The sequence below is a fragment of the Triticum aestivum genome, chromosome 3B (genome assembly GCF_018294505.1).
Source record: "Triticum aestivum cultivar Chinese Spring chromosome 3B, IWGSC CS RefSeq v2.1, whole genome shotgun sequence".
Taxonomy (NCBI): Eukaryota; Viridiplantae; Streptophyta; class Magnoliopsida; order Poales; family Poaceae; genus Triticum; species Triticum aestivum.
The window spans coordinates 6,311,915-6,320,618 of record NC_057801.1 but is presented as its reverse complement, the minus strand read 5'-3'; the positions used below and the strand labels follow the sequence as shown (position 1 = coordinate 6,320,618).

General features: G+C 48.4%; 1 long non-coding RNA gene across 1 annotated transcript; it reads right to left on the bottom strand.

Annotated features, from left to right (window-relative positions):
- Positions 1-7,691: 7,691 nt before the first annotated feature.
- Positions 7,692-8,343, bottom strand: LOC123064271 (uncharacterized). The gene is made up of 2 exons (XR_006430660.1): positions 8,227-8,343; positions 7,692-8,122 (listed from the first exon to the last, which is right to left on the bottom strand). It is a non-coding gene; the product is annotated as an uncharacterized lncRNA (long non-coding RNA).
- Between the last annotated feature and the right edge of the window lie 361 nt (positions 8,344-8,704).

The following is an 8,704-nucleotide window of genomic DNA, read 5'->3' as shown; positions in this document are numbered from 1 at the left end:
TCGATGGAGAGGCGCGCGGTACTCAGGATGATCTTCACGAGACCTGCGGAGGCGTGCGTCACCAACGGGCCAGGTTGGTCGCGCGGCGTAGATAAGGAGGATCGCGGCGGCAAGCGGGTGATCAAACCAATCGCGCGCGAAGACGGGGGCGCCGCTCGATGGAGGCGTGGTGGCGGCGGAGTCCTGGATGTGGCGGGCGATGACGGACGGCCTGGGACGTCCGCACCGGCACCCGGGCTGCCAAAGCAGCACCGGCGCCCGGGCAGTGAGGCCCGAGCGACCAACGAAGCAGTGGCGCCCGAGTTTGAGGCAGCCGACGAGCCTGACAGCCGAGGACGAGGCCGGCGAGGTAGACCGCCGAGCCGCCGTGCAGACGCAGCGGAGGCGGGTGACGTGGATCGATAGGTGGGCCGGCGCGCGAGCGACGGGTATGATTGGCCATCGCATGGCGCGAAGCCGCCGGGTCGGGGCGATGCAGGTTTCCCGGTCGGAGGAGGGCGGTGACGGCCGGCGCAGGGCGACGGGCGGACCGACGCGCAGACGGCGGCTGGCCCTGACGGGCCGCCTCGGCGTGCGTGGCCGCCGGGTCGGAGGAGAGGCCGGCTGGTCGCGCCGGGGTCGGAGTAGAGGCGCTCTGGGTCGACGGCGGCGGTGGGCGACGCAAACCGATCAAGAATAGATCGGAGAACCAAAAAGTAGACGCCAATCAAAGCGACAGACGAAAGAGAGAAAAACCCGGATCAAAGGATCAGATAAAAGACTCTCTAGGGCAGCCGCCAACACGGCCGGCGGACGAACTCTAGGTACGGGCGGCGCGGCCCCCGGCGGCGGTCATGGAGACCGACCGCCCCGGGAGCGGCGCGCGGGTGCGGAAGCGACGGCGGCTAGGATTTAAAACCCGGAAACTGATACCATGTTATAAGGGAGAGAGAGATTGGTGAAAATAGTTCTTCGTTATTGCTTAAGCCTCATGGGCATATATATATATATATAGGAGTACAAGGTCGTCTTGGAATACAAGGCAAGGTGGAATAAATCCTACGCTATCCTAATGATACTCAACAATTTCAGTGAAGCATTATCATCGTACCACAAACATTGTGCAAATTTTAGAAAATAAATTAAAAAATATGTGGTTACCTGGTGGCCAGAAAGTGGGGTTCTGATTGGCCAGTTTGTCCCAACGTAACATCACCATATACGGGAAACAACATGTAAAGACAAAGGAAAATGCCGGGGCCAGTACTACTGTACTAGGAATGAGCTGGACACAAAGACTGGGACATTAAGAAACATTGCTGCCATCTACGAAGACCACTAAATTGTTCCATTGGAGAAAATGACAGCGAAGAATTTCACAGCATTCAGCATCCAGGACGTATGAATAGCTATGATTAGGTCAGTTTTCTCGCTTTGGTGCTTCCTCGAATGCTCTCCATTGAAGATCAGCATAAACTAAACCCAAGGTCCAATTAATGTACAGTGGAAAGGTGGATGCCGGGACCAATGGAACAACAAGCAAGCCAATATGTGCTTAAGCCAAATGAATCCTTATCTAGACAACAAGGATTGGCTGCAACGCATCCCCTGATCTGGCCGGTGCTTGTCCGGCTGTTGTTCGGGGCCTGGCCATTAACTTGATCGGCGATAGTTGCGGCGTTGTGACGTCAACCGCAGACGTGCAAAGAGCTGATGTGGTTTTTTTTTTTTGAGACAAACTCGCAAAGCTTTATTCATGACCCGTCACACTTACATGGACGAACGAGAGTTCTCCCGGATGGCCTAACCAAACATGACGACCAGTCCCGAGAGTTAAAGCATGCTTTGCTAGTTTGTGTGCTTCAACATTCGAAGTTCTAAATTCATGTCTAAATAAACAGGAAGTAAAACTACTAGAGTGTTCTTTAATCTCCCTCACTACTGCACCATAAAATGTAGATGTTCCTCGCTGGATTGCTTCAATCGCTGACTTACAGTCGGAGGCCACTTGAATTTTTTGGATGTATAGATCGTCAGCATCCATGATCTCAGGCTGGTCGATGTTTTTGAAGACAACAGCTGATGCACCCATGAACAGGCCGGCATCATCTCTGCAGATCGCTCCCACAGCTCCAAAACCTCCTGCCCTAGGCACTGCTGCATCCACATTAAGCTTGGAGTGCCCCTCCTGGGGAGGTAGCCAAGTCGTAGGCTTCGGTTGTGCATCCGCCCGACCCCTGCTTGGGGCCTTGAAGGTGAGTTGAAGATCACAGAGATAGCTTCTGATAAAAGCTTGTGTGGAGAAAGGAGTTTGGAAGATTCCTTCATGTATCAGTTTCCGACGAGCATGCCATATTGCCCAAAGTGTAACCACTAACGTGGTAAATTCTTCCTGTGGCAGCGACTCACTCATGGCAAACAACCAGCCCTTGGCACTGTCGTCTGTGTTCATGCACATGTGTTCCACAAGATCTGAGTTTGGCAGTGCCCACACGCTCCTTGACATGGCGCAGTCCAGCATGGAATGACGCCAGTTCTCAGCTGCACCACAAATAGCACACTCACTCGTTGTCGCCATGTTCCGATGCTGCAATATATCTCCGGTTGGGAGAGAATGTTGTGCGAGGCGCCAAACAAATACCTTCAGTTTTGAAGGTACTTGCATACCCCAAACCGAAGCCCATCCTCTGCATTCTGCGCTGCTGTTTGACACATCCTCTACTTCCTCAAGCCAAGCTTCTCTGCCAGTCTTTATGCGGAAAATCATGTTGTATGCCGATCAAACAGAGTACCTGCCTTTCGGGTCTTCTGCCCACACCCAGAAGTCCTGAACAAGCCTCGTGCAGATCGGTATCTTTAGTATTGCCTCAGCGTCTACAGGGAGAAAAACCTGCCGAACCAAATCTTCCTGCCACGCTGCCATGTTGTGATCTAATAAATCAGCCACCATCCTCGGTGGGTTGGCCACGAGGGATGTGACAGGTTTTGAGAAATCTTCCCTAGGGATCCAGCTATGAGTCCAGATGTTGGTTGATGATCCATCCCCTATCTGCCTGATAATGCCTAGCTTCATTATGTTTCGAACATCTACAATGGCACGTCATATTTGAGAAGGTCGTGACCCCAGTTCGGCCTCCAGTATTGATGTATTTGGGTAGTAAATTGCCTTTAGCAAACGTGCACTGAGTGAGTCCGGTTCCTGCAACAATCTCCATGCCTGTCTGGACAGAAGAGCTAGGTTAAAAATCTCCATGTCTTGGAAGCCCAAACCACCTAGACTCTTTGGTTTTGTCATCACATCCCAGGAGACCCAGCATGGTCTTCTTTTTCCTTGTTTGCTGCCCCACCAGAACTGGCGAATGATAGAAGTAATGCTCTCACAGAGCCCCCTTGTCAGTCTAAAGCATGACATAGAGAACACCAGGATCGCTTGTGCCACTGACTTTATCAAGATCTCTTTGCCTGCAGCAGACAGGAGCTTCTCCATCCATCCCTTGACCTTCTCCCAGACTCTCTCGCGAAGGTACTTGAAAGTGCCACTTTTTGACTGACCCACTTCAGTTGGCAAGCCCAAATATTTTTCACTCAAAGACTCGTTCTGCACATTGAGGCCATTTTTTACTCCTTGTCTGATATGTTCAGGGCACCCTTTGCTGAAAAAGATGGAAGATTTGTCATGATTAATCCTCTGCCCTGAAGCCAAACAATATGTATTCAACAGAGCTAATGTGGTGCAGGGGGATGTTGCAAATATGGCTTTGCTACATCTAGGGTTTTTTTGGTAGCCCGTGATCCCGGGGGGATCCCCGTCAAATACCAGGGCGCAAAGCCCACGAGACAATCTCGGCCCGTGGAAAACCACAGCAACCTTTGGTCGCTCGCTCGCTGGGGAAATTCTGCCCTGATCCCCTTCCTTTCACAGGGTGGGAGATCCACGCCTAGATAGGTTGGGGGAGAAAAGCCACTACTCACGCGGGCGCATCTGGCGATCTCGGATCCAGCGACTACCCGAGTGCTTTGCCTAGAGTTTTTTCTGGATGTGATCTTATCCCCTCTCCTCTGACATCCAAACTGCCATGGTGACCCCCCTGTGGTAGTAGGAGAGGATCCCCGATGGCCATGGAAATCCCCTGGTGGAGGATTGGAGGCCCGGGATGCTATCCCTTTGCAACCAAATTAGGCCTTAAGGCGCCATCGACCTCTACCACAGTGGCTGAAGAGCATGTGCACGAGATGTGTTGAAGCTCTCATGTTGAAGTTTTATTCTCTGCATGGTGCATCACTTCGTGTCTGCGTGGATGTCTTTGATAGCTTAGGGATATCCAAGCCAAGGTTATGGATGCGAGCGGATGTCTATGGGAACCCTACACATATACCTAAATAGTTGATGCCAACTATCTCAATTCACTCATCGTGCACATATGCCACTCCATCATACATGCACATCATCGCCTCATTAATTATTTCTCTAAACATGTATGGGAAATGCTATTTATATTCTCTCTTAACACACACATCCCAACTCATGACACATGTCACGTCATCAATCAAACTAATTATATTTCTCTCAACAGGCATGTCAACCCCTACTTACATTCTATATATGTTCTGAACTGCATAATAATTAAATACAATACATCATATTTATTTTAATTTTCATATGAATTTCACCAAAATTGCAAGGGCGGAATTGTTGAAGAATTTTCGTCCCATTAGTCTTTGCAAGGTGTTGTTTAAGATAACCTCAAAAGTGTTGGCTAACCGTCTGAAAGTGTTGCTGCCGGAGGTGATCTTTGACTATCAAAGTGCTTTTGTACCCGGGAGATTGATTACTGAGAATGCTTTGATTGCCTATGAGTGTATGCACATTATCCGACAAGAACATGCTAAGAAACCTTCTTTGCCATGAAGATTGATATGATGAAATCATACGTTCGTGTTGAATGGAATTATCTTCATGGTTGTCTTTCAAAACTTGGATTTGCTCCAGCTTGGATAGAAACTGCCATGCATTTTCCGACAAGATCTTGCGCAGGTTAGATATCAACAACTAGCTATTTATTTTCTGCATTCTAAAATTTGACCGCAGGAAATTTATCTTTTAACAATGCAATCATACCATGCATTGATACTGCTAGCCTACATAATATGTGTTGTTCTTAGAAATAGTGGTCTTGGTAATTTTGTATCATGCTCATGTAGAAACTTTTTCCCTTCTTTTAACCAAAGGTGCGGTTTGCCGTTCAAGAAGAACATCTAAAATTTACCTGTTTTTCCTTATACAGTTTTGTGAGAGTTGACATAGATTCTTGCGAGAAGTATCTACTATTGAACCTATATATATGTGCTCTTGGGCTGTTCTTATCCACTAAAAGACCACCCATTTCCTACATCGTACCGCTGAAACAGTTTTGCCCCGATGACTAGGTGTACAATACCCTTGGGGTGAGCTACAAGCGCGAGAACAAACTGGACAAGGCAATCAAGCAATTCGAGAAGGTCGTGGAGCTCCGACCAGGCTTTGTGACAGCGTCGAACAACCTCGGCGATGCATATGAGCAGCAGAAGGACCTCGCGTCCGCGCTCAGGGCATTCGAGGATGTATTGCTCTTTAATCCAAAAAACAAGGTGGCAAGGCCGCGCCGAGATGACCTCAAGTCGCGTGTTGGCATGTACAAGGGCGTGCCAGTGAAGACGACGGACAAGCGATAGCCGCCACGGATGGACAAATTAGTGCCTCAGCTTTGAACTAGCATTTGTAAGCATGATAAGTTGTATGCAGCATATTGGTGTCGTCATACTTCTGCGCTGGCGGTTGTAGAATGATTGAATATTAGCACAAAATGTAGACTTTTATTTCGAGAACCGCACCAAGTCCATAACAGTTATTGCAACGTTACTCTTGCGCTTGCTATTTTTGTTCTGAACACCGACAGTGTTCTGTTTACGAACAGTATTCGTTTGGGCACATTTGCAGCAACGAAGACGACATGGTAGCAAATCCATTAATTCACCTTTGGGTGTCTGATTATACATGGATGTAGAAGAAGAGCATGTGATTGCAAGGTGATCCAGACGCGAGTAGTTAGTTACCTTGGGTCGCTGCCGTGCATGACAAGGAACAGCATATGAGAGCAAGGATCGCAAGACTGCATACCATGGAAAAGGGAGAAGTAGAACGCTCCATGACCCTTCTCTCTGAGTTGACGCGCACTCTAACTGCACTGACGATTGCTTGCGATATTCTTGGTCTTTGAGATTCGTGTAGACGCGCAAGGGTCAAAGTCTGCAATTGGCTCAGCAGTCTTGACTCGTGACAGCAACACGTAATGAGGAAAAAGATGGTCCTCTTCTGTACATGCAGAGCCACTGCATCCATGTTCATCTACGAGAAGTACATGCAGATAATGAAGAATATTACTGCTTTCTACTGAGGAGAAACCGTGTAGGAGACAGCGGATCAGTTGCTATGTACCTTGGCCGCCGCCGAGCATGCCAAGAGACAACACAGGATCAAAGCCACCATTGGCACATGGCATGTGACTGCCAATGAAGAAGAAGAAGAAGAAGAAGAAGAAGAAGAAGAAGAATGCTCCATGCTCTGGTCGCTATCGAGCCTTCTCAGTTGTGCGTCATTTATAGGGTAAGAAAAACTGGTGGTACGTACTCATGGGAAAAGAAGACTGGCTAGTAGGAGCTCCAAAAAGAAAAAGTAGTAGGCAAGTTCTCTTGTTCTTCTTGGCGACAGCATGCTACTGCCACAATGGTCAAAATTTTCACGCTGGAACAGTGTACTACTATGCTCGTGTAGTCCTGTGTGAATATACGTCGGCCAGACTGCGCATTTTCAACGTGGGATACTATTCCTTCCACCGACAACTCTAGATTTTCGTTGTAAAAAATCATCTAGGCCAGTCATAATTATACTGTACAATTCCGATAAATTTTTGTTTTCAAAATTCTGCCGAGTTCGTGCTTGGTTAGTTTCGATCAAAAGTTCTCCGAATTTTATTTTAGCACAAAGCTTTGTGCTTGATGTCTCACTCTGTCGGCGTCCATGTTTAAGTTGTAGGTTGCTCAATTTTTTCAAGAGGAATTGCTAACATAAGCTTGAAACGTGGACTACCTTTAGTTCATCAAGTTATAAAATGAATTGGAGTAGTTCACAAACTTGTCTGGCTAGTACGGTTTCGCACGGACCTGAGTCTGGTCAGGCCAATCACGACACCTGACTAAAATAACTGATGTAGTTACTGCCACCCCCAACACAACTTAAACTGCGAGGAAAGACGTTCGAACTGTCACGCTCTCCCAGCAAATGGTCGCCAGATAGCATTTCGTATGTTTGTAATTTAGGATGGCAATGTTCACTCCGAATTCCCAATTAATATCAATTTGTAATTTTTTTTCCTTACAACGTAGAGGATTAGATCGCGGGAAAACACAATAAATCTAAGCAAACCTTAGCTAGCAACACACTGTCAATAGCTCCTCCTTATATTTAGGATAGAGCCTTCTCTTCCATCACCGGCACATTGCAGCTCTGTACCGCTGGGCGGATCATCACGTGCATGCATCCTGGCGAGATCCCGTAATTTTCATGGATATCCGAATCCGAGGGTGGGCTTGGCTTTGAACGCATGAACAAGGCTGCTGTCTTCCTTGCTGGATCGGCTGCACTTGTGCAATGGCTATAATGCGGTGTCGGTAGATGACTTTGAAAAAAGCACCCTTCAGCGATGACCCTTACAAATGATTACTCCTACATTCTACGGGTTAATACAGTTCAAAAAAAATACAGTTATAAGAGCAACCAGGTAGCACACGCTGAGGCTAAGCAAAAGGACGAAAAACACATGGGAAGGAAGCACTCCAGCGAGAATTCAAAAGCTACGACCAGAGCCAGCAACGACACACTCCAGCGAGGTCGCCGCATGATTTACATATCTGTGTTGCTTCATGCGCAAGCGTCTCACTGTCGACGTCCGGGAAGGCCTGCAGGGCTAGCCTTTGCGGTGGGGCGCCGGCGGAGTGGCGCGGGAGCGGCAGTCTGCGCACTTGATAAACATACCGGGGCCGCCCGGGGCTACCGGCGACGGAGGGCTTCGTCCCAGACGGGTTCCGGCAGATGGACCCGGGCCAGCTACATGCAAGTAAGCCGGCCAGCCGGGCCTTGGATTAATATTGCTGCTTCCTTCGTGAGGAGAAAAAGGAGTAGAAACAATTGAGCGGAGAGTAGCTACTTACCTTGAGCTGCCAGGGAAGAGCATATGAGAAGCAGCACTGCCAAGGCCCGGGCGAGTGCCACGGGAGAAGAAGAGGGAGGCTCCATGATTGTGCGGAGACTCTTGAGCTTCTCGGTTCTGCGTCATTTATAGGGCAACGTGGTACGTACTGAAAGAAAATAAGTGACGGGTAGGCAAGTTCTCTTCTTCTTCTTGGCGGCTAGGATGGAATTGAGCGTGCTAGTGCTTTAATGGTCCAGGTCGTCCCTTGGTCAACTATGCATGCATGCTCGTGTAGTACGTACTATGTGCAGTGTTTGGATACAGTGCACGTGAATTGCTTCGACCGACAACTCTAGATTTTCCTCATAAAACGCTCATTGTGGTCACAATTATACAGTACACCTCCTTATAGACCCAGTCTTGCTACACTTGGTTATGTCTCAGTCGATGCTAATATTCGTGAAATCTTACATTAAAATCCGTGCAAAAATAATTTC